General features: G+C 40.7%; 2 long non-coding RNA genes and 1 pseudogene across 2 annotated transcripts in view; 2 read left to right on the top strand and 1 right to left on the bottom strand.

Moving 5' to 3' along the window:
- Nucleotides 1-402: 402 nt before the first annotated feature.
- Nucleotides 403-9,887, bottom strand: LOC144312525 (uncharacterized). Its single transcript, XR_013378020.1, has 3 exons — nt 9,666-9,887; nt 8,806-8,877; nt 403-4,492 (listed from the first exon to the last, which is right to left on the bottom strand). It is a non-coding gene; the product is annotated as an uncharacterized LOC144312525 (long non-coding RNA).
- An 80-nt stretch (nt 9,888-9,967) lies between these two features.
- The window catches only part of LOC144312534 (uncharacterized), a 181,740-nt gene continuing 165,055 nt past the window's right edge, over nt 9,968-26,652 (top strand). Inside the window, exons 1-2 of the long non-coding RNA XR_013378037.1 lie at nt 9,968-10,077; nt 24,976-25,037. This is a non-coding gene — a long non-coding RNA (uncharacterized LOC144312534). The remainder of the gene's footprint in view (nt 10,078-24,975; nt 25,038-26,652) is intronic.
- Nucleotides 17,932-19,817, top strand: LOC144312524 (SIN3-HDAC complex-associated factor-like; annotated as a pseudogene).

Raw genomic sequence — 26,652 nt, 5'->3', positions numbered from 1 at the left:
GCAGTAATATGATGGGAAAGGGGTATTTCTATGCAGTGCGCTGAGCATGCCCAGCAGAGAGAGGAGAGTAGAAACTTTTTTTTATATAAACCAAGTACAAATTAAAATTAGGATCAGGCTCAGCTGGGCATCTGTCTTCTGGTTATTATTATTATTATTATTATTATTTTAATTTTCACGCATTGCTATTTACTCTTCCCTTTTTTAAAAATTTTATTTTATTTTTGTTTAAATTTATTTATTCATGAGAGACACAGAGAGAGGCAGAGACTCAGGCAGAGGGAGAAGCAGGCTCCATGCAGGGAGCCAGACGTGGGGCTCGTTCCCCGATCTCCAGGATCACGCTCTGGGCCAAAGGCAGGGACTAAACCGCTGGGCCACCCAGGGATCCCCTACTCTTCCTTTTTTTTTTTTTTTTAAGATTTATTTATTTACTTATTCAGAGAGAGCAAGAGAGAGGCAGAGACACAGGCAGAGGGAGAAGCAGGCTCCATGCAGGGAGCCCAACGTGGGGCTCGATCCTGGGTCTCCAGGATCACACCCGGGGCTGCAGGTGGCGCTAAACCGCTGCACCACCGGGGCTGCCCAACTCTTCCCTTTTTAAAAAAAGATTTTATTTATTTATTCATGAGAAATACACACACATACAGAGAGAGAGAGACAGAGAGAGAGAGAGAGAGGAAGGAAAAGCAGGCTCCGTGCAAAGAGCCCAATGTGGGACTCGATCCCAGGATTCCAGTAGCATGCCCTGGGCTGAATGCAGGAGCCAAAGCTGAGCCACCCAGGGATCCCTTGTCTTCTGGTTATAAGATGATGAAGTGAAGATGGACACCCAGGGATTCTCCTTCAACATTCTTCTGGGCGGGGGGGGGGGGTTCCTTCATTTCCTCTGTGTTCCTTTCTGTCCTTTCAGTTTTGTTAACCCATCTCTTTCTCTTTTGTTTTGGTGAACAACTTCTCCCAGGAGCCTTTCAAGAAGAGGTGTTTGGGAGGTCCATTTTTTTAGACCTTGCATGTGTGAAAACATCTATATTCAATCTTCCTGCTTGATTGATAGTTTGTTTTGGATACAGAATTGTATATGGAAATAATACTCCTTTAATATTTTGAAATGACTACTCTCTTGTCTTATTTCCAGTGTGGTTTTGATAAATTTAAAGCCATCTGACTCTTGATCCTTTTGTGTATGTGACTTGTTTTTTCCTCTCTCTTCTAAGGTTTAGAATTTTCCATTTGCCCTGAGTGTTCTGAAACTTCACAGTAATTTTCCCTGGTGCGGGCCTATAGATTTTTGAAGGGTATTCCAACCTTCAAATCAAGATCTTCAGTTCTGGCAAAATTCCTTCAATTACTATTATTTATTATGATTGTTGATTATCTCCTCCCTTCCATTTTCTCATTTAGATGTTTAAGGAGAGTTGCTCTAACTTTTTTCATAATTAATCTTTTTTTCTATCCCTTTTCCTTTGCTTTACTTCCTGAGATTTTTCTCAAATTATCTTCCAACTTTTACATTGCATTTTTCTTTTAAAAATTTTTAACATTTATTTTATTTTTTAAAAAAGATTTATTTATTTATTCATGAGAGACACAGACATAGGCAGAGGGAGAACTAGACTCCCGGCAGGGAGCCTGATGTAGGATTTAATCCTGGATTCTGGAATCATACCCTGAGCCGAAGGTAGACGCTCAACCACTGAGCCACCAAGATGTCCCCTCCCCCACCTTTTTTTTTAAAGATTTTATTTATTTGACACAGATCAAGAGAGACAGAGAGAGAGAGAGAGAGAGAGACAAGGAGGGGGAGTAGCAGAGGGAGAGGGAGAAGCAGGCTCTTTGCTAAGCAGGGAGCCTGATGAGGGGCTCGATCTCTGGACCCTGGGAACATTACCTGAGCAAAGGCAGATGCTTAACCAGCTGAGCCACCCAGGTGCCCCCCCCCCCCTTTTTTTTTAAATTTAGATTCAATTTACTTAACAGATATACCTTGCATTTTTCCATTTATGCTTTCAGGTTTTATTTACTTACTTATTTATTAAAGATTTATTGGGGTGCTTGGGTGGCTCAGTTGGTTGGGCATCTGCCTTCTGCTCAGGTTATTGTCTCAGTATCCTGGGATTGAGCCCTGTGTTGGGCTCCCTGCTCAGTGGGGATCCTGCTTCTCCCTCTCCTTCTGCCCCTCCTCCCTGCTTGTGTGCTCTCTCTTTCTCTCTCACTCAAAAAATTTTTATGTATTTGAAAGGGGGAGGCAGAGGAAGAGGAAGAGAATCTCTAGCAGACTCCTCAGTGAGTGCAGAGCCTGACGCAGGGCTTAATCCCAGGATCCTGAGATCATGACCTGAGCTGAAATCAAGAGTCAGACACTTAACAGACTGAGACACCCAGGTCTCCTATGGTTTCAGGTTTTGTTTTTTTTTTTAAGATTTTATTTATTCATGAGAGACATAGAGAGAGAGGCAGAGACATAGGCAGAGGGAGAAGCAGGCTCCATGCAGGGAGCCTGATGTGGGTCCTGCCTGGGTTGAAGGCAGCGCCAAACCGCTGAGCCACTGGGGCTACCCTGCTTTCAGGTTTTAAATTCCCAAGAGTAGTTTTTTCCTTCTTCTTCTGAATCTTTCTTCTTCCTTTTTTCCTTCCCTCCTAGCCCTTCCTTCCTTCCTTCTATCCTTCTTCCCTTTCTTTGTTCTTTCTTTTTAGAAACAGCATTCTTTTTTTTTAAATTTTTATTTATTTATGATAGTCACACACACACAGAGAGAGAGAGAGAGAGAGAGAGAGAGAGAGGCAGAGACACAGGCAGAGGGAGAAGCAGGCTCCATGCACCGGGAGCCCGATATGGGACTTGATCCCGGGTCTCCAGGATCGCGCCCTGGGCCAAAGGCAGGCGCTAAACCGCTGCGCCACCCAGGGATCCCTAGAAACAGCATTCTATTATTTGTTTTAAGGGCATATATAATATATATATACCCATATATATTAGAGATTATTTAATTTATTTGAGACAGAGAGATAGCAAGAGAGAGAGCATGAGCAGAGGGGAGAGGGAGAAGCAGTTTCCCTGTAAGTAGGAAGCCTGCTATGGGGCTTGATCCCAGGACCCTGGGATCATGATCTGAGCTGAAGGCAGACACTTAACCAACTGAGCCACCCATTCCCCAACGATATATATATTTTTAAATATCAATGATAGCTTTAAAAATCTTACTAATTTTAAAGTTTACATGCAGTAGTATTCACTTATTTGGGTGTACAATTTGAAGGGTTCTTTTTTTTTAAAAAAGATTTTATTTATTCATGAGAAACACACACACACACAGAGAGAGAGAGAGAGAGAGAGAGGCAAAGACACAGGCAGAGGGGGAAGCAGGCTCCATGCAAGGAGCCCGATGTGGGACTCGATCCCAGGACTCTGGGTAGACACTTAGCCAACTGAGCTACCCAGATGCCCCTAATTTGAAGAGTTCTAACACATACGTAAAATGTTCTTTCCCTGAATAGCATCTATTTCCTATAGTGTCTATTACCTCCACATTGATTTTTTTTCTCTTTTGCTTCAATGTGTTAGACATTTTTCTCAGATGTCTGGCAACTCCTGGTTCCTTGTTCATTGTTTATGATTAAAACTGGAGGCTATGAGGGATGCCTGGATGGCTCAGTGGTTGAGCATCTGTCTTCAACTCAGGTCGTGATCCCGAGGTCCTGGGATAGAATCCTGCATCAGACTCCTAGCAGGGAGCCTGTTTTCCCCTCTTCCTATGTCTCTGCCTCTTTCTCTGTGTCCCTCATGACTAAATAAATAAAATCTTTAAAAAAGGGTAAGAATCTTTAAAAAACAAAACAACTGGGGACTAGGGAAACGTAATGGGAGCTCCACAGTGGGTGATGATGTGAGCCATTTGCTGGGGGTCAGATTTTCCAGGAAAAAGCCCTCCAATCTCCTGCCTAGAGGGAGGGGTGTGGCTGCCATCACCACCAGGCCCTGAGCTGGGGTTGGGGAAGTAGGGGGCATCCTTGCATTTAGCATTTTCTATGCATTCAGTTACTTAACTGCCTGTTTTTGCTATGCCATCCTGTCTTATTCCCTTAAGTATATCTTTATTACTTATTAGCTTAGACTAGTATCTATTTACTCTTCTGCTGGGAAAGATGAGAAAGTCAGCATATTTGTATTCTCTTCCACCACTTCTGAAGCCAGTTTTTAAAATTATTTCTAAATCTGTGTCCTGGAGCCATAAATCCTGCAGTTGTTTTTGTCTCTGCTGTACATTTAAATGCATTCAGTACAAAACCACTGACTTTGTTGCTGGCGTAGTCACTAGTTTTTCTATTCATCTTTGGCTGAAAATCATCTTCTAGGACAGTGCTTCTCCAACTTTTATGTTCATAAGATTCACCTGGGGATCATGTGAAACTGCTGATTCTGGTTAAGTAGATCTAGGACGGGGCTTGAAAGTCTGCAAGTCTGACTGGCATCTCCCACATGAGGCTGATGCTGTAGATGACAGAGCAAGTAGTGAGATTCTAGCAGGCTATATACCTGTTATATATACTATATATATATGCTATATGCTATATATATATATATATACACACACATACTGGAGATATATATATATATATATAATTGGAGTTTGATTTACCAACATATAGTATATCACTCAGTGCTCATCCCGGCAAGTGCCCCCCTCAGTCTGTCACCCAGTCACTCCAACCCCCCGCCCACCTCCCCTTCCACTACCCCTTGTTCATTTCCCAGAGTTAGGTGTGTCTCATGTTGTCACCCTCACTGATATTTCCCACTCATTTTCTCTTCTTTCCCCTAAAATCCCTTTCACTATTTCTTATATTCCCCATATGAGTGAAACCATATGATAATTGTCCTTCTCCGATGGACTTATTTCACTCAGCATAATATTCTCCAGTTCTATCCACATGGAAGCAAATGGTGGGTATTTGTCATTTCTAATGGCTGAGGAATATTCCATTGTATACATAAACCACCTCTTCTTTATCCACTCATCTTTCGATGGACACCAAGGCTCCTTCCACAGTTGGGTTATTGTGGACATTGCTGCTATAAACATTGGGGTGCAGGTGTCCTGGCGTTTCACGGCATCTGTATCTTTGGGGTAAATCCCCAGCAGTGCAATTGCTGGGTCATAGGGCAGATCTATTTTTAACTCTTTGAGGAACCTCCACACAGTTTTCCAGAGTGGCTGCACCAGTTCACATTCCCATCAACAGTGCAAGAGGCTTCCCCTTTCTCCACCTCCTCTCCAACATTTGTGGTTTCCTGCCTTGTTAATTTTCCCCATTCTCACTGGTGTGAGGTGGTATCTCATTGTGGTTTTGATTTGTATTTCCCTGATGGCAAGTGATGCAGAGCATTTTCTAGCAGGTTCTTCATGAGTTCTGAAACTTTGAAAACATCTCTCTGTTGCCTTGATACTTGTGTGAAATTTGGGCATGAAGTTGGGTCATATTTATTTTCCTCCATGACTTTGTAGACATTGCTGCATTATCTGCTGATATTGAAGGTTGCTTGGAGTTTCTGAAGGCAGCCTGATCTATCCCTTCCAAGTGGCTTGATTTTTGTGTGCTTGTTTCTTTTTGGCTTGAATGCCATGAGATTCTTGCTTTATCTGAAATTCAGTGTCTTTGCAGGCAATGTCTCAGTGCTGACTGATGTATGAGAGCTGTTTTCTGGGATAGGGTGTAGTGCCATTTTGAATGCGTGGATTCAAAGTTTCTTCTATTTGGTAAGAGTCACCTGATTTTTGTCTTGTTTTCACCTGAGTCATTTTTTAAAAACTAAGATATATTTCACATCCTATTATTATAGTATATTTATCCTCTTAAATATACAATTCAGTGGTTCTTAGTACAGTTGCAAGATTGTGCAACCATCACTACTATCTACTTCCAGAACATTTTCATTGCCCCAAAAGGAAACCCCATACCTATTAGGGGACATTCTCTGTTTCTTTCCTTCTCCAACCAATGACAGTTTACTAACCTACTTCTGTCTCTATGGATTTGTCTATTCTGGACAATTCACAGAATTGGGATCATACAATATTATGACATTTGTGTCTTTTTCCTTTCATGTAGCATAATGTTTTCAAGGTTCATCCATGTCATAGCATGTATAGAATTTCCTTCCTTTTTATGGATGAATAATATTCTATTGTATGGGGATCCCTGGGTGGTGCAGCGGTTTAGCGCCTGCCTTTGGCCCAGGGCGCGATCCTGGAGACCCAGGATCGAATCCCACGTCAGGCTCCCGGTGCATGGAGCCTGCTTCTCCCTCTCCCTGTGTCTCTGCCTCTCTCTCTCTCTCTCTCTCTCTGTGTGACTATCATAAATAAATAAAAATTAAAAAAAATATTCTATTGTATGGAGAGATGGCATTTTGTTTATTCATTAACTGATAGACATTGAGTTGTTTCTACTACCTGCTATTTTCTTTTTATTTTTTAAAAATATTTTATTTATTTGAGAGAGAGAGAGAGAGAGAGAATGAGCAGGGAGGAGGGGCAAAGGGAGAGGGAGAAGCAGACTCCCCACTGAGCAGGGAAGCCTGATGTAGGGCTCTATCTCAGGACTCTGAGATCATGACCTGAGCCACAGGCAGATGCTTAACTGACTGAACCACTCAGATCCCCCTACTATCTGTTATTTTAAAATCGTTTTTGAGTATTTCTTTTCTTTCTCTTGTTTCTTCAGGCATTCCAACTATGTGTCTAGTAGATCCCTTTTGCTCTGTGTCTACCATTTTTCTCTAATCCTTTTTCCTTATTCACTCTATTTCAATCATCTTTCTTAATTTTCTCAGTCCTCTCCTTTCCGTCTTTGCTTGTTATCCTCAGTGCCTTCCTTCCCATCCTCTCCTGGCCTCATGTGTAGCCTTTCATTCATCGACAGTCAAATTCTCATCTTTCTCTTTTTCCTGAGCTCTGCTAGAAAAATTTGTTTCCATTTCTTTCTGCTCTTCTACCATTTCTTCACTGCGCACTTATATTTTGACTTTGTCTCACATAATGGAAGTGATACACTTTGTACATTCTGTGAGTTCTTGGAGGAAAAGCTTTGTTCATAATACTTCCCTGCGATAAAATCTTTTTGAGAAATGTTCTTCATTTGCTCCTTTACTTAATCTCTATCTTCCTCCCTGCCACTGCCACCCCCTGCCTCCCCACTACAGATTCTTTGCCTATTCATTTTGTGGTTGAATTCTTCTTAGATTAACTGTTTTCACAAAGATGATACTGGGGAGAGGCCAGAGTATTTGCACTATCTCATGGGGAAGCCTAATAAGAAGGTGTTTGGGTCTGAGGCTGCTAACCTCTCCTTTGCTGAACTGATAAAGAGCAGCAGCTGTAGGGCTGTTACCTCTCCTGGAGTCCCTTTCTGCTTCCCAAGGTTTGCCAGGTGCTCCTTATCTCTCTTAGCTCCGTGTCTCCTTCCACTCTACTGTATCAAATGTGCTTGTTTTCTTGGCCTCTAGATCTGTGTTCTGTGTTGGCCCTGCCTTGAAGGTCTCCCTATATGGCCTCGTAAAGAGCTATGGGCTCCTGCCTATATGGCCTGCTGTTCCTGCCCTTGGCAGTCCTTCTCATTGATTCTACAATTTGGAGTTAGAGGTTTCCCTCCTTAAATCAAAGATGAGGAGTTGCTATTCCTCATTTTCTTTGCTGCTTTTCGTGGGTTTGGGGGAAGAGGCAGACAGAAAGTCATAAGAAGTCATGGTCATATGTACTTCTTGATAAAAGAACACCAAAAGTAAATGCTTAAGAAGAACTAATGAAGATTTGGAGCTACCAGTCCCTTCCTTAATTATAAAATGAACGCAAAATTAAATACACATAAATTTCTGAATTTAGCTCAAAATTGTTACAGGGGTACTTACCCCCTCCCCCATACATATTCTAGTTTATGATAGTAAAAATACATGAAATGCTTCCTTCAAAACCAAATTTCAAATGTATTATATAGTTCATATTTTAACTCAAACCACACCAAAAGTTGCTTCTGAATTTGAAGAAAATCCAGCCATCTCCATAATATGGTAGCAAACAATTATCTTATAGGAAGGCAGAAATACTACATTATACAAAGGAGCAATGGGTGTAAAACACTTGGCAAACTGTTGCTCCCATTTGAAATCAACATTGGGTTTTTCTCTCTGCCGCTTCTTCTCCATTAATTCATATCAGGAACCCATCCAGTGAGACCCCTTTGGGGAAATGAAGCTCTTCATCAGGCCTGGGCCCTTAGGAGGGTACCTGGGCATCTCTCACCTGGTGCTGTGTTGGGCCCTTGCAGGGTATGTGTCTCTTGACTTTGATTTGGGCCTCTGTCTCTCAGGAGCATTATGACCTATAAAGGCCCATAGCTCTTTGTGAGGCTGCCAGAGGCTCAAAATTCCCTGAAGTCATGATTGCCCAGGGCTCTCAGCCTTGGTGTTTTCCAACTCAGCTGCTAAAGTCAGTTCTCCAGGTCATCTGGCCTCTGTCTCCACTGTGCTTGGTGTTCTCCACTTCTCCCTACAGGCTATTGCTGTCCTTATGGCAGTCTTCACAGCCTCCCCATGGCTTAAGTGAAACCTGGGTCCCTCCCTTGTGACCCCTCATTATCCCTTGCCTGAGCCTCTTGGTGCTATTAAAAAGAAACAGCAGGACCCAGTAGAGTCACTTGTTCTGAGCCCTATGTTAGCAAACCAAGACTTAATACCTAATCTCATTGTAGTTTCTGTCCCTTTCAGGAATATAATCTTAACTGGTGAGTATTGGTGAGTTAATCCACCTGATAGATCTCTTTCCTTCCCCAAAGGCAGGTGATCTTGCTTGAAACAATCCATGCATTTTCCTCTTCTGCCTATAAAAGTTTAAAAAAAGATTTTATTTATTTGACAGAGAGAGAACACACAAACTGGGGGCGGGGTGGTGGCAGAGGACTTGCAGACTCCCTGCTGAGTGGGAGCCTGACTTGGAGCTCGATCCCAGGACCTCAAGATCATGACCTGAGCCGAAGACAGATGCTCAACTGACTGAGCCACCCAGGTGACCCTAAAAGCTTTCTATTTTGTATAGCTTCTTGCAGCTCCTTTCTATCTGCTGGATGGGATGCTGGCCTATTCATGAATTATTGAATAAAGCCAACTGGATCTTCAAATTTACTTAGTTGAATTTTTCAAAACCATGCCCAAGATGAGATTGGAGTGTCCCCATGCTGTAGCCACCTCCCCATAATTCTGCCCTGCTGTCCCTTTGAAATCCTGTTTGGGCTCATTACCCTTCTCTATATTCCTCCCCACTACCCTGGAAGCTCTGGACCTGTGGCTTTTGGCTTCTGCTGTAGGCCTGGGAAATTTCCAGGGCTCACTCTACTGTGAAGAGTTATCACTGTACTTCCTCTGGATGCGCACAGCACATCATTCCCTCCACCCCCTTATGATCCTGATCCCTGGGCATAGTTCTATTTATGTGAGTGTCTCTCCCAGACCACTAGTCTTACTCGTTTGTGTCCCATTGTCAAAGTGAGAGTCAAGCCCTTGATCCCCCCTAGGTCTGTTTTAAGAATAAATGAAAAGACTAAAAGGAAGGAAGGCAGGCAGAGAAATAGTCTCTGCTCTCCTCTGCTGTCCATCATGCTCCTGCCCCCACCTGGAAGCCTTTCTCTGTTTGCCAGTTCCACAGGACACTTCCTTCCTCCTCCTTCTTCCCTCTATAGCCCTCATCCTCTGGGACAAGTCCTCCTGTCCCTGCCTTCTGTTCTACTTCTTCCTTCTTCTTAGGTTAAGGGAGGCAGCTGGAGGCCAGAGTGGCCTGTGGCCAGTAGAGGGCAGGCATCCTCCCATTTGAGACGATTGCCATCTCAGTGCCCGGGACAGGCCAGGGAGGCGCAGGTGAGATTAAATAATGGTGCCTTGGTACTGACCCCTTGGCCATCCTGGTGTCTGCAGCTGGTGCTTTGCTCAACAGCCTCTGCAGGGAAGGATTTGACGATTGACTTGGGGGTACCTGCTGTCCTAGGAGGCCTTAGGGAGGACCAGGAAGAGATGAGGTTCTGGAGAAGGTGGGTGACTTGAGCCTCCATTGGTGAGAGGCTCAGGGAACTGATGGGGGAGAGAGGCCAAGGAGGGGCATGGGAAGAGCTGGAGAGGGAGAATTGGAAGGCCCAGGTTGGTGGTCCCCTCTGTACAGCTGTTCATTGCTGCCTGCTGTCCACTCTTCTATTCCAAAGTGTCACAGACAAATAGAGGGAGCAGACTGTCTAGGAACTTTCCTGGAGCTAGAAAAGAGTGGGTGGAGGGTCAAAGAGTTGTGTTTGACCAGGTCTGATTCTTCCACCTATTTATTCCTTTTAAAATATTATGAGGGGCGCCTGTGTGGCTCAGTCTGTTTCAGCTCAGGTCATGACCTCAGGTTTGTGGGATCAAGCCCCATGTTGGGCTCTGAGTTGGCATGGAGCCTGCTTGGAATACTATCTCTCCCTCTGCTCCTCTACCTTGCACCACTGCTTGTGCTATAAATAAATAAATAAATAAATAAATAAATAAATAAATAAATAAAAAATCGGCAAACAGACAAATACAGAAGTTTGACAGTGGACTCATATACTCTTTTTTTTAAGATTTATTTTTAGAGAGAGTGTGCGAGAGGGGGAGAGAATCCCACATGGAATATGGAGCACGATGAGGGGCTCCTAGGCGCCCCCTAAATGTATTCTTTAGATTGAATAATTACCAAGATTATGTTGTATTTGCTTTGTCACTTTGTATTTTCAGGCATCTCGGACATTTTGCCATTTTACCTTTAAACTTTGGTATATATATCTTTAAAAAAATGACTGTTTCCTTTATAACCATAATGCCATTATCATACTTAAATTAACATTGGTTCTTTGGTGTCAACTATTAACAGTTCATAGATGAATTTTTTAGTGTATTTTTACTGTTATGTGTAAAGGCCCGACATTTGGACACGATGATAACTCTTTAAGTCTGTTTTCTTTTTTTAAAAAAGATTTTATTTATTTATTTGAGGGAGGGGAGAATGCACAAGTGGGAGGAAGGGGCAGAGGGAGAGGGAGATGCAGACTCCTCACTGAGCAGGGATCCCTACACAGGGCTCGATCCTGGGACCCTGAGATCATGACCTGAGCTGAAGGCAGACGCTTAATTGAGCCACCCAGGCACCCCTCTTTAAGTCTGTTTTATTTTTTATTTTTTTAAATATTTTATTTATTTATTCATGAGAGACACACAGAGAGAGAGAGGCAGAGACACAGGCAGAGGGAGAAGCAGGCTCCATGCAAGGAGCCCGATGTGGGACTCGATCCTGGGTCTCCAGGATCACACCCTGGGCTGCAGGCGGCGCCAAACCGCTGCGCCACCAGGGCTGCCCTTAAGTCTGTTTTAATGGCAAGCAGTCTCCCTTTTATTCTGAGTCAATGACTGATCATCCTGTAGAATGGCTCTCAGTCTGTCTGTACAGTAGGCAATATTGCAGCTCTGCTCAGCGTCCCTTACTGGCACATCCAATTCCTGGCTGCAGTGAATGTTGGCTGCTAAGGGCTCACAGCTGCCCCCTATTCAGAATTGCTTCTAGAGAATTGCTCTTGGCTAACCTGAGTATACCTTCTTCACCATGGCAGGCAGCCAGTGAGTGACTGACACAGGGGTACTGAAGTCTTGGGGGATCCAATCCTGTGGTGGTGGTCACATTCCAGAGCTTTGGTGGCAGCAGGGGGGGAAATTAGAAGAAGCCTAGGTTTCAGCTGAAACCACTCATTCTTAGTCCTTTTCCCTGTCCTACTCTGCCTCCTTCACTTCCCTGCAGGTTTCTCTTGAGAGCCTTTGCACAAGATTCCTGGTGTAACTGTGTTTTTTAGAAGACCCAAAGATAGTTTACTTGCCTTCTTAGAGTGTCATTTAACTTACACCTCGATTTCTTGAATATCTATAAATGGAAATGATACTAGAGGCCTGATTAAATTCAAGTTTAATTTTAAATTTTTTTTAGAGAGGGGGAGAGAGAGAAAGAAAGAGAGGGATTGGGGAGGGGTAGAGAGAGAGAGAGAGAGAGAGAGAGAAAGAGAATGAGTCTTAAGCAGGCTCCATACCCAGGGCGAAGCCTAATGTGGGGCTTGATCTCACAACCCTGAGACCATGACCTGAGTGGAAACCAAGAGTCAGCTGCTTAATGGACTGAGCCAACCAGGTGCCTCTACATTTAACTCTTTATAGCAAGATTACATCATCAATGGTCTGTATGCTTCATATTGCAACTCATATGGAGGTCTGTCCTGCTTTGAGATAGGCTACAATGGATCAGTGAGTTTAATCTTTATTTTTTATTTTTTTTTAATTTTTATTTATTTATGATAGTCACAGAGAGAGAGAGGCGCAGAGACACAGGCAGAGGGAGAAGCAGGCTCCATGCACCGGGAGCCCAATGTGGGATTCGATCCCGGGTCTCCAGGATCGTGCCCTGGGCCAAAGGCAGGCGCCAAACCGCTGCGCCACCCAGGGATCCCGGATCAGTGAGTTTAATCTGATCTCTCTGCCATGAAGTTTCCCATCAACCTCTCATCTAAGGACTTTATCTACTGATCATTGCCTGACTCTATTTTTTTTCCAAATTTTAATTTAAATTCTAGTTAGTTAACATGTCATGTAATGTTGGTTTCAAGAGTAGAATTCAGTGATTTATTACTTACGTATAACACCCAGTGCTCATTACAACAAATGCCCTCCTAATATTCATCACCCATCTAGCCTATTCCCTGCCCACCTCCCTCCATCAACCCTGCTTTTTCTCTATCTTTAAGAGTCTCTTATGGTATGCTTCCCTCTCTTTTTCCATTTTTCCCCCTCCCATATGTTTATCTGTTTTGCTTCTTAAATTCCACATATGAGTGAAATCACATGGTATTTGTCTTTTTCTGAATGACTTATTTCACTTAGCATAATACACTCTAGCTCCATCCATGTCATAGCAAATGGCAAGATTCCATTCTTTTTTATGGCTGAGTAATATTCCATTGTGTATGTGTACCACTTTTCTTTATCCATTCATTATTGCCTGACCCAATTTTTCCAGTAGTGGCTGCAAGATGGTGATTTTTCGAATTCATTTTCTTTTTAAAAAATATATATACATATATATTTAAGTAATTTCTATATCCAACATGGGGCTTAAACTAACAACCTTGAGATCAAGAGTCCTACCACTCCACTGATTGAGCCAGTCAGGCACCCCTCTAATTCATTTTCTAACTCCTTTTTTCTAACATAATTTCTTCCACATTTATTAGCTGGAACATTTCTGTAGGGAAGAACTTTCCTTTATCAATTAAAAATTGTTGTCTTAGAATGTAACTCATTCAGGAAAGGCTACTTTCCTATTAATTGCCAATGCTCAGTCAAAAGGTGATGCTGTTTATTTCCAATGGTGTTCTATTACCATTATTACTCATGTTGTTGTTTACCTTAATATTACAATATTATAATAAATGCATAGGTTCTTTAATTGAAATAAAATAAATAAAATTTAATTTAATAAAATTTAATTGAAATAAAATTAACTATTTTAGCCATTTAAAAGTGCATAGCTCAGTGGTTTCTAGAATATTCACAATATTGTTCAGTTATGGTCACTTCCTAATTCCAGAACATTCTGTCACCCAAAAGGGAAACCCACATATCCACTAAGCAGTTACTCCCAGTCCCTGGAAACCATTAATTTATTTTCTGTATTGGATTTGCCTATTTTGGATGTTTCAGATAAATGGAATCATACAATATGTGGCCTTTTGTGTCTGGCTTCTTTCCTTAGCTTAATGTTTCCAAGGGTCATTCATGCTGTGGCATGTAGTACTACTTCATTATTGACTAATATTACATTGTATGGATATACTGCATTTTGTTTATCCATTAATCACTGGGTATTTGGCTTATTTATATTCTGGGCTATTAGGAATTATTTTGCTATGAACATTGAGGTATAAGTTTTTGTGTGAACATATCTTTTCAATTCTTTGAATAAATACCCAAGAGTGGAATTGCTGGGTCATATGGTAACCCTCTATTGCCTTTTAGAGGAACTGCTAAGCTGTTTTACACAGCTTCTGCTCTATTTACATTCCCACCAGCAATGTATGAGGTTCCAATTTCTCCATATCTTCATCAATACTTGTTATTTATTATTTAAAAAATTATAGCATCCAGGTGTGAGCTAGTATCTCATGTGGTTATGGTTTGGATTTCCTTAATGATTAATGATGTTGAGCATCTTTTTGTGTGCTTATTGGCCACTTGTATATTTTCTTTGGAGAAATTTCTATTCAAATCCTTTGCCCTTTTTTTTTTTATTGGGTTTTCTTTTTATTGTGGAGCTGTAAGTATTCTTTATATGTTTTGGATATTAGATCCCAGACTTTTCACTATCCTGATAGTATCCCTTGATGTATAAAAGTTTTAAAGCCATCCCATCCTCAGCTTTGAGATGTAATTGACAAATAATAAGTGTTAGTTTAAGGTGTATAATGTGATGATTTCATTTACATCTATTTTGTGAAATGAAATCACAATAAAGTTAGTTTATATATCCATCACCTCATGTAACTACCTTTTCTATGTGTGTGGTGAGAACATTTAAGATCCATTCTCTTAGCAAATTTTAAGTATATAATAAGATATTGTTAACTATAGTCACCATTTTGTACCTTAGATCCACAGGACTTATTCTTATTATAACTGAAAGTTTGTACTCTTTGACCTACTTCTCTCCATTTTTCCCACCCCCTCTTACCAATCCTTGGCAACCAGCATTCTACTCTGTTTCAGTGAGTTCTGTTTTTTAGGTTAGTTTGCTATAGTTCCACTTACGAGTTTTGATTTTGTTGCTTGTGCTTTTGGTGTCATCTCAGAAAAATTGTTGCCAAGACCAATGTCAAGGGGTTTTTCCCCTATGTTTTCTTTTAGGAGTTTTACAGTTTCAGGTCACATGTTTAAGTCTTTCATATATTTTGAGTTAACTTGCAAGTGGGGTAAGATAGGAGTCCGATTTTACTCCTCTGTATGTGATTATCCAGGTTTCCCAACACCATTTCTTGAAGAGATTATCTTTTTTTCCACTGAGTATTCTTGGGGCTCTTGTCAAATATTGGTTGACCATAGATGTGAAGGTTTATTTCTGGGCTCTCAATTATGTTCTATTGGTCTATGTATCTATGCCAGTATCATATTGTTTTGATTATGATAGATTTGTAGTATGGTTTGAAATCAGGAAGAGTAATACCTCCAGCTTTGTTCTTCTTCTTCTTTTTAAAAGATTTACTTATTTATTTGAGAGAGAGAGAGAGAGAGAGAGAGAGAGAGAAAGTGCATGATTTGGGAGAGAGGCAGAGGGAGAGAATCCCAAGCAGACTCCCTGTGGAATGCAGATCCCCATGAGGGGCTTGATGTCAGGACCCATGAAAACATGACCTGAGCCCAAACCAAGAGCTGGATACTCAACCAACTGAGCCACCCAGGTACCCCTCTTCTTTCTTAGGATTGCTTTGGTTATTTGGAATCTTTTGTGGTTTATATGAACTTTAGGATTTATTTTTCTGTTTCTGTGAAAAATCCCTTTAGAATTTTGATAAAGATTATATTAAATCTATAGATGGCCTTGGATAGTATGGAAATTTTAACAAGATTAATTATTCCAGTCTATGGGACACTTAGGACACATTCCCATTTATTTGTGTCTTCAATTTCTTTCATCAAAGTCTTAAAATTTTCAGTGTACAGAGTGACTCCTTCACCTCCTTGGTTAAATTTATTCCTGAGTATTTTATTATTTTTGATATTATCGTGAATGGAGTAATTTTCTTTCTTTTTCAGGTATTTTAGTGTTAGTATTTAGAAATGCAACTGAAGGGCACCTGGGTGGCTCAGTCGTTAAGCTCCTGACTTTGGTTCAGGTCATGATCCTGGGACTGGGCTTCATGTCTGGCTCTGTGCTCAGTGGGGAGTCTGCTTGTCCCTCTCCCTCTGCTCCTTCACCTGCTTGTGCTTTCTCTCAAATAAATAAATGAAATCTTTAAAAAAAAGAAAAAAAAAGAAATGAAACTGATTTCTGTATGTTGATTTTGTATCCAGCGACTTTACTGAATCTCTTGATTAGTTTTTTTTTTAAAAAGATTTGTTTTAGAAGAAAGTGCATGCACAGTGGGGAGGGGCAGAGGGAGAAGGAGAGAGAGATTCTTAAGCAGACTCTCCACTAAGTGTGGAGCTCTATCCCACAACCCTGAGATTATGACCTGAGTTGGAATCAAGAATTAGATGCTTAATAGACTGGGCCAACTAGGTAGCCCTGAATTTGTTGATTAGTTCTAACAGTTTTTTTTGTGGAGCCTTTAGGATTTCTTATATATAACATCTATAATATATATAACATATGCTATATCTATAAAGACAATTTTACTTCTTCCTTTCCAATTTGTATATCTTTTTTCCCTTGCCTAATTGCTCTGGCTAACACTTCCAGTATATGTTGACTAGGAGTGGTGAGAGGGGTACCCTTGTTTTGTTCCTGATTTAGAGGAAAAGCTTTTAACCTTTCACCATGAAATACAGTGTCAGTTGTTGGCTTGTCATGTATGCTGACATATGTTCCTTCCGTGCCCAATTTATTGAGAGTTTTTATCATGAAAGGATGTTGTATTTTGTCAAATGCTTTTTCTACATCTATTGAGATAATGACAGTGTTCTTTTTTTTTTTTTTTTTAAGATTTAATTTATTTATTCATGAGAAACACAGAGAGAGAGAGAGGCAGAGACATAGGCAGAGGGAGAAGCAGGCCCCCCAGGGGGAGCCTGATGTGGGACTCAATCCCAGGACCCTGGGATCATGTCCTGAGCCAAAGGCAGATGCTCAACCACTGAGCCACCCAGGTGCCTCAGTATATGGTACTTTTAATGTGCTGTAGAATTTGATTTGCTAATATTTTAAGAGATAAAATTAAGAGATATTTGCTAATATTTAAGAGAATTTTTGCATTCATATTGATGAGAGATATTGGCCTGTTGTCTTCTTTCTTTACTATCCCTTATCTGGTTTTGGTATTGGGGTAATGCTAGCCTCTTAAAATGAATTTGGAAGTAAGTGTTCCAGGCAGCCCTGGTGGCTCAGCGGTTTAGTGCCGCCTTCAGCCCAGGGCCTGATCCTGGAGACCAGGGATCGCTGCACAGAGCCTGCTTCTCCCTCTGCCTGTGTCTCTGCCTCTCTCTCTCTGTGTGTCTCCCATGAATAAATAAATAAAATCTTAAAAAAAAAAAAAAAGGGAAGTAAGTGTTCCTTTCTCTTTAATTTTTTGGAAGTTCAATGAGTATTGGCATTAATTATTCTTTAAATGCTTAGTAGAATTCTCCAGTGAAGCTATCTGGTCCTCGGCTTTCTTTTTTTGGAAATTTTAAATTACTGATTCAATCTCCTTACCCATTGTTGATCTGTTCAGATTTTCTATTTTTTCGTAATTAAGTCTTGGTAAATTGTATATTTCTAGAAATTTATCCATTTCTTCTAGATTGTCCACTTGTTTTGGTGTTCTCTTAACATTGTCTCTCATGATCCTTTGTGTTTCTGTGATATCAGACACATAATATCACACAGATATCTCCTCTTTCATTACTGATTTCATTTATGAGTCTTCTCTCAGTCTAGCTAAAAGTTTGTCAATTTAGTTTATTTGTCAGAGGGAAAGCAGAATCTACACCTTCCCGGCCAGCGGTAGCAACTGCAGAACTGCAGGAGACAATCTTTCTAGACAAGGCAGTTGAGGAGGAGGGAGCGATTGGCCGGGGGGTGGTTGGCTTGGGGTGCACTCCGCACCTCGGGAACGTTATTGCGCGTGGAACGGCTGCCTTGGGGAGACTATTGCCCAGAAGAAAAGATGTTTGGTTTTCACAAGCCAAAGATGTACTGAAGTATAGAGGGCTGCTGTATTTGCAGAGCGAAGTCCTCCAGTTCTCGATTCACTGACAGTAAACGCTATGAAAAGGACTTCCAGGGATCCCTGGGTGGCGCAGCGGTTTAGCGCCTGCCTTTGGCCCAGGGCGCAATCCTGGAGACCCGGGATCGAATCCCACGTCAGGCTCCCGGGATGGAACCTGCTTCTCCCTCTGCCTGTGTCTCTGCTTCTCTCTCTCTCTGTCTATCATAAATAAATAAATAAATAAATAAATCTTTAAAATAAAAAAAGAAAAAGAAAGAAAGAAAAGGACTTCCAGAGCTGTTTTGGGTTGCATGAAACTCGTTCAGGAGACATCTGTAATGCCTGTGTCCTGCTTGTGAAAAGATGGAAGAAGTTGCCAGCAGGATCAAAAAAAAAAAAAAAAAAAAAAACCTGGAATCATGTGGTAGATGCAAGGGCAGGACCCAGTCTGAAGACTACTTTGAAACCAAAGAAAGTGAAAACTCTATCTGGAAACAGGATAAAAAGCAACCAGATCAGTAAACTACAGAAGGAATTTAAACGTCACAATTCTGCCGCTCATAATAGTACCACCTCAAGTGCCTCCCCAGCTCAATCTCCTTGTTATAGTAACCAGTCAGATGATGGCTCAGACACAGAGATGGCCTCTGGCTCTAACAGAACGCCGGTTTTTTCCTTTTTAGATCTCACATACTGGAAAAGACAGAAAATATGTTGTGGAATTATCTATAAAGGCCATTTTGGGGAAGTCCTCATTGACACACATCTATTCAAGCCTTGCTGCAGCAACAAGAAAGCAGCTGCTGAGAAGCCGGAGGAGCAGGGGCCAGAGCCTCTGCCCATCTCCACTCAGGAGTGGTGACTGAGGTTTAGGTAGAAGGGGAACAAAAATGATTTAAATTTTGGAAAGAAAACAAAGCAACAAAACCCTCCTATTTTTAACTTGGATACATGCTATTCTGCCAAAAGACAATTTCTAGAATAGTTTTGAATGAGTTATTTCTTCTCCAGTTCCATAAACTCTGAAGCCAGTGTCTAGCTTACTGAAAGAAAAAAAGAAGTGTACGTAATATTTAAGATGCTGAGTATTTCATAGGAAAGCTGAATGCTGCTGTAAAGTGCTCTTTAAGTCTTTTTTTTTTTTTAATCCCCTTCTAATGAATGAAACTAGGGGAATTTCAGGGGACAGAGATGGGATTTGTTGTATGATAAACGTATGTAGTTTTAGTCTTTCTATATTGAGAAGCAGTGGTTGGGGCATTTTTTAAGATGGCTATCCTTGTTTTCCTTCATGATAATAAATTTGTCATAACTCAGTGACATGGACTTGCCCCTAGAGGTAGTTGTTAATAATTCTGAAAAAATAAGGTCTTGCCAAGGTTCTGATGATTCAAACCTGTACTACTGAATATGAAGCAGGACAGACTAAGCTCTGGTGCAAATACCTTGAAGGAGTAATCTCTAAATATACAGGGAGGTAACCTGACTGTATATGCTGCATCCTGTGTCACCTCCATATTGATATTTGATAAAAGATTTTTATCTATATTGAAACTTCTAAAGCAGAGTCAGATCTTTGGGGAAATGTCAAGTTTTAGGATGAGCAGTCCTAGATGAATAGTACCAAAGCATTACCACCTGGTAGAGATCACATTCTGTTAAAAAGGTTAAATTATCTTAAAAAAATGTACAAGTCTTCAGGATGGCACACACAGAAAAACAAAGGTTAATGCTTCTTGGGGCACATTTCTTAGAGGGCTTGCCTAGTGTGTAAATAATTGACTTTTGTTTGTGTTACATGACAGGTGACTTCATCGAAAATCTGCACAATTCAGTTTTAGCTCTGGATTACTTCAGTTGACCTTTGGAAGGTTTTATCTGTGTGGAGTGGTTGTTTGACTTGTTTTAACCTATTAGGGTTTTGGGTGTTTTTTTTTTTTTCACATATTAAAGTAAAATTCTGCTAAAAAAAAATGTAGTTTATCTTTTCAAAAAGCCGGCTTAGTTTTGTTGATCTTTTAAAAACTGTTTTTCTGGTCTCTATTTCCTTTATTTCTATTCTAATCTTTGTTATTTCCTTCTTTCTATAGCTTTAGGCTTAGGTTTTTTTCCCCCTAGTTTTTTTGAAGTGTAAAGTTAGGTTGTTTGAGATTTTTCTTTTTTCTTAGTGAAGGCATTTATCACTAGAAACTTTCCTCTTCAAACTGCTTTTGATGCATCCCACAAGTTTTGGTAATTGTGTTTCCATTTTCATTTGTTTCAAGTTATTTTTAATTTCTTTTTTGTTTGAAGTATACTCCCACTACTCTGTTGGGAGGCTCTGCTAAGCCACAAGAAAAAGGGCATGAATGTATTCTTCTACTGCTAGGATGCCATGCTCAAGAAGGGAATAAATAATTGTGAGCAAAGAATATAATCTATATTTGTGTCCATCTCTTGAGCTTGGAACAATGGCTTGCACAAAATACATGCACAGTAAATACTTGTTGGATGAATAAATGAATGTATTTTCTTTTTTGTTTGGCTACAAGAATGGGTTGAAGTAGTGGTTGTAAACTCAACTGCCAGTAAAGTCCAAACATTCAAAAAGGGGGAGGGGAGATTGTGGTAATTTGTGACTTGTTGCCCTATTAATATGTGTCAGGATAAGGTCTCACTTCCATGGGTAAGGGACAGGGTCCCCCTGGAAAGGGTGGTCTTCTGGGGTTAATCATTGGGGAAGAGGCAAGTTCTCGACAGACAAAAAAAAAAAGGAGGGGAGACAGTGGCAATTTAGAAAGGCATATTCCATCCAAGGATTTCAGCCAGTTGTGGACATGAAGGAATGAAGACCCAACAGAGCCAGAAATCTTTATTTCTTTTACTATTAAGTTAGTAACAGAGCTGAGGGATAGCTTGGTGAGGCACATTCCTTCCTCATAAGAGACTGAAGTGACACAACCACAAGCCAAAGAACACCTGGAGCCAGCAGAACCTGGAAGATAAGAAAGGAATCTTCAAGCAGACTCCTCACTGAGCACAGAGCCCAACATGGGACTCAGTCTTATGACCCTGAGATCATGACCTGAGCTGAAACCAGGAGTTAGGTGCTTAACTGACTGGGGCACCCAGGTGCCCCCATATATAGCCTTTCTTATATTGAGGTATGAACCTACTTTGTTAAGGGCTTTTATTGTGAATGGATGTTGTACTTTGTCAAATCCTTTTTCTGCATCTACTGAAATGATCATATGATTTTTATCTTTTATCAGTGTGATGTATCACATTGATTTGCAAATATTGAACTACCCCTGAATCCTGGGAATAAATCCCACTTGAACGTGGTGAATGATTTTTTAAATGTATTATTGGATTCTGTTTGTGAGTATTTTGTTGAGGATTTTTACATCTTTGTTCACCAGAGATATTGGCCTATAATGCTCTCTCTCTCTCTCTTTTTTGGTGATGTCTTTATCTGTTTTTGGTATCAGAGTGATGCTGGCCTTATAGAATGAGTTTGGAAGTTTTCCTTCTATTTTTGGAATAGTTTGAGTAGAATGAGTATTTTTTATTTATTTATTTTTATTTATTTATGATAGGCATAGAAAGAGAGAGAGAGGGGCAGAGACACAAGAGGAGGGAGAAGCAGGCTCCCTGCAGGAAGCCTGATGCGGGACTTCATCCCAGGACCTAGGGATCACAACCTGAGCCCAAGGCAGACACTCAACCACTGAGCCAGTAATCTGTTCAAATTTTTTATTTCTTCCTGCTTCAGTTTTGATAGACTATATGTTTCTCGGAATTTATCCATTTCTTCTAGGTTGTCTAATTTTTTGGCATATAGTTTTTCAGAATATTCTTACAATTGCTTGTATTTCTGTGGTGTTGGTTGTTATTTCTCTTTCATTTTTGATTTTGCTGCTTTGTGTCCTCTCCCCCTCCCATCCCCCCCCTCTTTTAATGAGTCTGGTTAGAGGTTTATCAGTTTTGTTGATCCTTTCTCCCTCCCTCTTTCTCTCTTCCTTCATTCATTAAGTAGGCTCCACGATGCAGGGCTTGAATTCATGAACCTGATACCGAGATGCAAGGTGAGATCAAGAGTTGAACACTTAAATGACTGAGCCATCCAGGTGCCCCTTGTTGATCTTTTCAAAGAAACAGCTCCTGGTTTCATTGATCGATTGGTTTTTAGTTTCTATATCATTTATTTCTGCTCTAATCTTTATTATTTCCATCCTTCTGCTGGCTTGGGGTTTCATTTGTTATTCTTTTTCTAGCTACTTTAGGTGCAAGATTAGGTTGTTCATTTGAGATTTTTCTGGTTTCTTGAGTTAGGCCTGTATTGCTATAACCTTCCTTCTTAGAACTATTTTTGCTGCATCCGAACATTTTGGACCATTGTGTTTTTATTTTCATTTGTTTCCATGTACTTTTTGATTTCTTAGCTGACTCATTCATTGTTTTTTTTTTTTTTTAAAGATTTTTATTTATTTATTCATGAGAGACATAGAGAGAGGCAGAGACATAGGCAGAGAGAGAAGGCTCCACGCAGGAAGCCTGATGTGGGACTCCATCCCAGGACCCCGGGACCACACCCTGAGACAAAGGTGGACACTCAACTGCTGAGCCACCCAGGCAGCCCCCTGTTCATTGTTTAGTAGCTTGTTATTCAACCTCTGTATATTTGTGGTCTTTCCAGTTTTTTTCTTGTGGTTGACTTCTAGTTTCAGAGCTTTGTGGTCAGAAAAGTTTCATGGTATGACTTCGATCTTTTTGAATTTGCTGAAGCTTGTTTTGTGGCATAATATGTTATCTATTCTGGCTAATGTTTCATGTACACTTGAAAAAAATGTATATTCCGTTGTTTTAGGATGGAATATTCTGAATATATCTGTTAAATCCATCTGTTCCAGTGTCATTCAAAGCCACTGTTTCTTTGTTGATTTTCTGTTTGGATGATCTGTCTATTGATCAAGTGGGGTGTTAAAAGTTCCCTACTATTTTTAAAAATACTTATTTATTTATTTTAAAGAATAAGAGAGCATGGGGCAGGGAGGGGGCAGAGGGAGAGAGAGAATCTCAAGCAGACTCCTTGCTAAGCATGAAGCCCCATACTATTGTTGTATTACTATCAATTAGTTCCTTTATGTTTGTTATTAACAGATTTGGCTGCTCCCATGTTGAGTGCATGTATATTTATAGCTGTTATATCTTCTTGTTAGATTGTTTATTATTATTAATTATTATATAATGTCCTTTGTTTCTTTTTACAGAATTTGTTTTTTAATTTTTTAAACTTATTTTTTAAAACAGATTTTATTTATTTATTCATGAGAGACACAGGGAGAGAGGCAGAGCCATAGGCAGAGGGAGAAGCAGGCTCCCTGTGGGGAGCCCAATATGGGACTCGATCCGAGGACCCCAGAATCATGCCCTGAGCCAAAGGCAGATGCTCAATCACTGAGCCACCCAAGTGTCTCTACTTTTTTCAGACTTTGTTTTAAAGTCTATTTTGCCTAATAAAACTATTGCTACTCTGGAGTTCTTTTGACATACACTTACATTATATATATATATGTATATTTTTATATACTTGCATTATAAATGTTTTTTCTATCCCCTCACTTTCAATCTGCAGGTGTCTTTAGGCCTGAAATGAATCTTTTGTAGGGAGCATATAGAGGGTCTTGTTGTTTTTTGTTTTTTTTTTTTTGTTTGTTTGTTTTTTATCAACTCTGTCACCCTATGTCTTTTGATTGATTGGAGAATTTAGTCCATTTACATTCAAAGAAATTGTTGGTATATATATATCCATTTTGCGGTTGTTTTTGTAGTTTTTCTTTGATCCTTCTCTTTTTCTTTTATGGTTTGCTGATTTTCTTTAGTGATACACTTGCATTCCTTACTCTTTATTTTTTGTATATCTATTACTATTTTTTTATTTGTGCTTACCATTCAGTTTATTTATTTATTTATTTATTTTTACCATTCAGTTTATATATAACATCTTCCACATATAGCAATTTATATTAAGCTGTCACTTATTTTTGAACTCATTCTTTTTTCTCTCTTTTTAAAGATTTAAAAAAAAATTATTTATTCATGAGAGACAGGGGTGAGGGGGCAGAGATACAAGCAGAGGGAGAAGCAGGCTCCATGCAGGAGCCTGACGTGGAACTGGATCCTGGGTCTCCAGGATCAGGCCCTGGGCCAAAGGTGGCACTAAACCACTGAGCCACCGGGGCTGCCCCTGAACTCATTCTTTACTCATGCTTTACTCCTCTTTCCTTCATGTTTGAGATATTCATTATCATATTTTATATCCTTTTATTTTATGCTTCTTTTGATTGAGTTTTACAGATAAAGTTATTTTCGCTGCTTCTGTGCTTCCTATTTTTCTTAGTCTTACTTAAGGTTCTTGTTTTTCACTCACAGATTCTCCCTTACATTTCTTATAGGGCTGGTTTAGTGGTCATGAATTCTTTTAACTTTTGTATGTCTGGGAGACCATTTATCTCTCCTTCTGTTCTGAATGATAGCCTTGCTGGGTAGAGTATTCTTGGCTGGAGATTTTCCCTTTCAGCACTTTGAATACATCATGCCACTTTCTTCTGACCTGCAAAGTTTCTGCTAAAAAATCATCTTACTTTAGGGTTTCCTTATGTGCTCTATCCTCTGACCAGAAGAGTTTTCCTTCAGCTAACTCCTATTATGAGTCTTCGTTCTAAAAATCAGACCTTCCTGACCATCTAGACTAGGCTAGGACTCCCGTCATGTTTCCCCGGGCCTGTGCCATTCTCAGAAACGTGCATCACCCTTATGACTTGTTCAATCTCCTGCCTCATTTGGTGTTGGACTACAGGCTCTGTGGGCAAGGATATGCCTATCTGGGTCACTGTATTTCCTTTGCAGTGGAGAGCAGAACACCCCACTCTTGGCTTTGAGTGAGGGAAATGAACCCTAAGGTCACATTTTCTTTTTCTTTTCTTTTTTTTTTTTTTTTTTTAGGTCACATTTTCTGATCAGAAGTTACTCTCCAATGGTTTCCACATCTCCTCCTGAGACTTCAGGTAAGTCTTATGGATACTTTCAGAGACTAATTGTAGCTATATCTACAAAAGGGCAGCAATTCCAAGGCTTGCAGTCATCCCTCATGAATATCCCAGGGGAATGTGAGTCTCTCAGGGGCCAGGAGCTGGGGCTGTCATGACTCCCCTCCTCATGTGGAATCTCCTTTTTTTTTTTTTATTTATGTATTCATGAGAGACACAGGCAAAGGGAGGAGAAGCAGGCTCCATATAGGGAGCTTGATGCAGGACTCGATCCTGGGACTCCAGGATCACTCCCTGAGCCGAAGGCAGATGCTCAACCACTGAATCACCCAGGTGTTCCATGGAATCTCCTTTTAATGACATCCTTGGCCTTGACATTTTGGACTTGATTTTGTTGAAGGTGCCAACCAGTGAATTTCCTTATAACAGAAAATGTCCAAATCAAATGAGAGATGATTATATTCCAAAAGGGCAACCAGTACAGGCTTTGTACAGGCTAAAATTTGGATAAGATAAGGCAGAAGCAATGGGGCATGGATGCCTGGTCATATACACTTGTATGTGCATGTGAAGGTTGAGTACAGGGTATGCTCAATATAATGGAAACAGTAATTTAGAATGCTATAGAAGCAAGCATCTCCTGAAAAAATTTAACCAATGACATTATAGGGACCAAGACTGACTGAAAAATGGTAGGAAAACCAATATGCTCATCTGATCTGGAAAAACCCAGAAGTCAGGGTAACAGGAATGACACAAATCTGTCCAGAACCCAGAGACAGTCATAGGATCATCAAAAACACTCAGGTTATCCAAAAGCTGGGCCCAAATTGGACTTTTCTGGAAAGGGCTCTCCACATGCTGCCAAGGCTTCTGGGGACACATCCCTTCATCCCAATCATTTTGGGATCAGTCTCCCACCACTGTATGAAGGGCTTCATGTTAATATCTGGTTAGACACATAAAATACCAGAATGAATTGCAGAGAAGGAGGAATAAATATTTAGGTTAGAAAGCATGCAGTTTAATTTCACTCTTATTTCTCCGTCTTGGGACAGTTTATCCATCCTGTTTAACACAGGGGTTGGGAGCACCCTTATACCTTTCTTCCTTAGCATCATGGAGTCACAAAGGAGCTCACAGCTTCTTCCATCCAAGTATCTCCAATTGGAAACCCATCTTCTCCCCAGTGCTGGCTGAGGAACCAGTTCAAAGAGGTCCTCTGTCCCCCTTCAAGTAGCAAGGAAACCCTGTGGGGTTGGGAGCGGTAGGGAAAGCCAAGAGCCTTTCCAGGCCAAGCCACTTCTCATCAGTCAAAAGAAGGATAGTGAGTGGATGCTAGGTCTCTGGGGCTTATCTACATTAGCTTCTTGGCTTAAGGAAGCACTTGAGGTGCTGCATCTGCCAGATGCCAATGGCCACAAGGATGAAGGTCTGTAGAATGGACCACAATGACACTCACTGATTGGTGCTCTTATTGGTCTGCCAGAAAGGTACCTGGCTAGGACTGAATCGTCCTTCTCCTCCAAGAGCTGGAAGACTCACTCTCTGTGAGGTTACACATTCCTTGTCCCAACTGGGGCAGCCAAGCCCCTCACCCTCCAGTACTCCTGTTCCTTCTGGATCTGCTCTG

The sequence above is a fragment of the Canis aureus genome, chromosome 4 (assembly GCF_053574225.1).
Source record: "Canis aureus isolate CA01 chromosome 4, VMU_Caureus_v.1.0, whole genome shotgun sequence".
NCBI classification, from domain to species: domain Eukaryota; kingdom Metazoa; phylum Chordata; class Mammalia; order Carnivora; family Canidae; genus Canis; species Canis aureus.
Note: the sequence above shows the minus strand (reverse complement) of the source record. Positions and strands in the feature narration are given on the sequence as shown.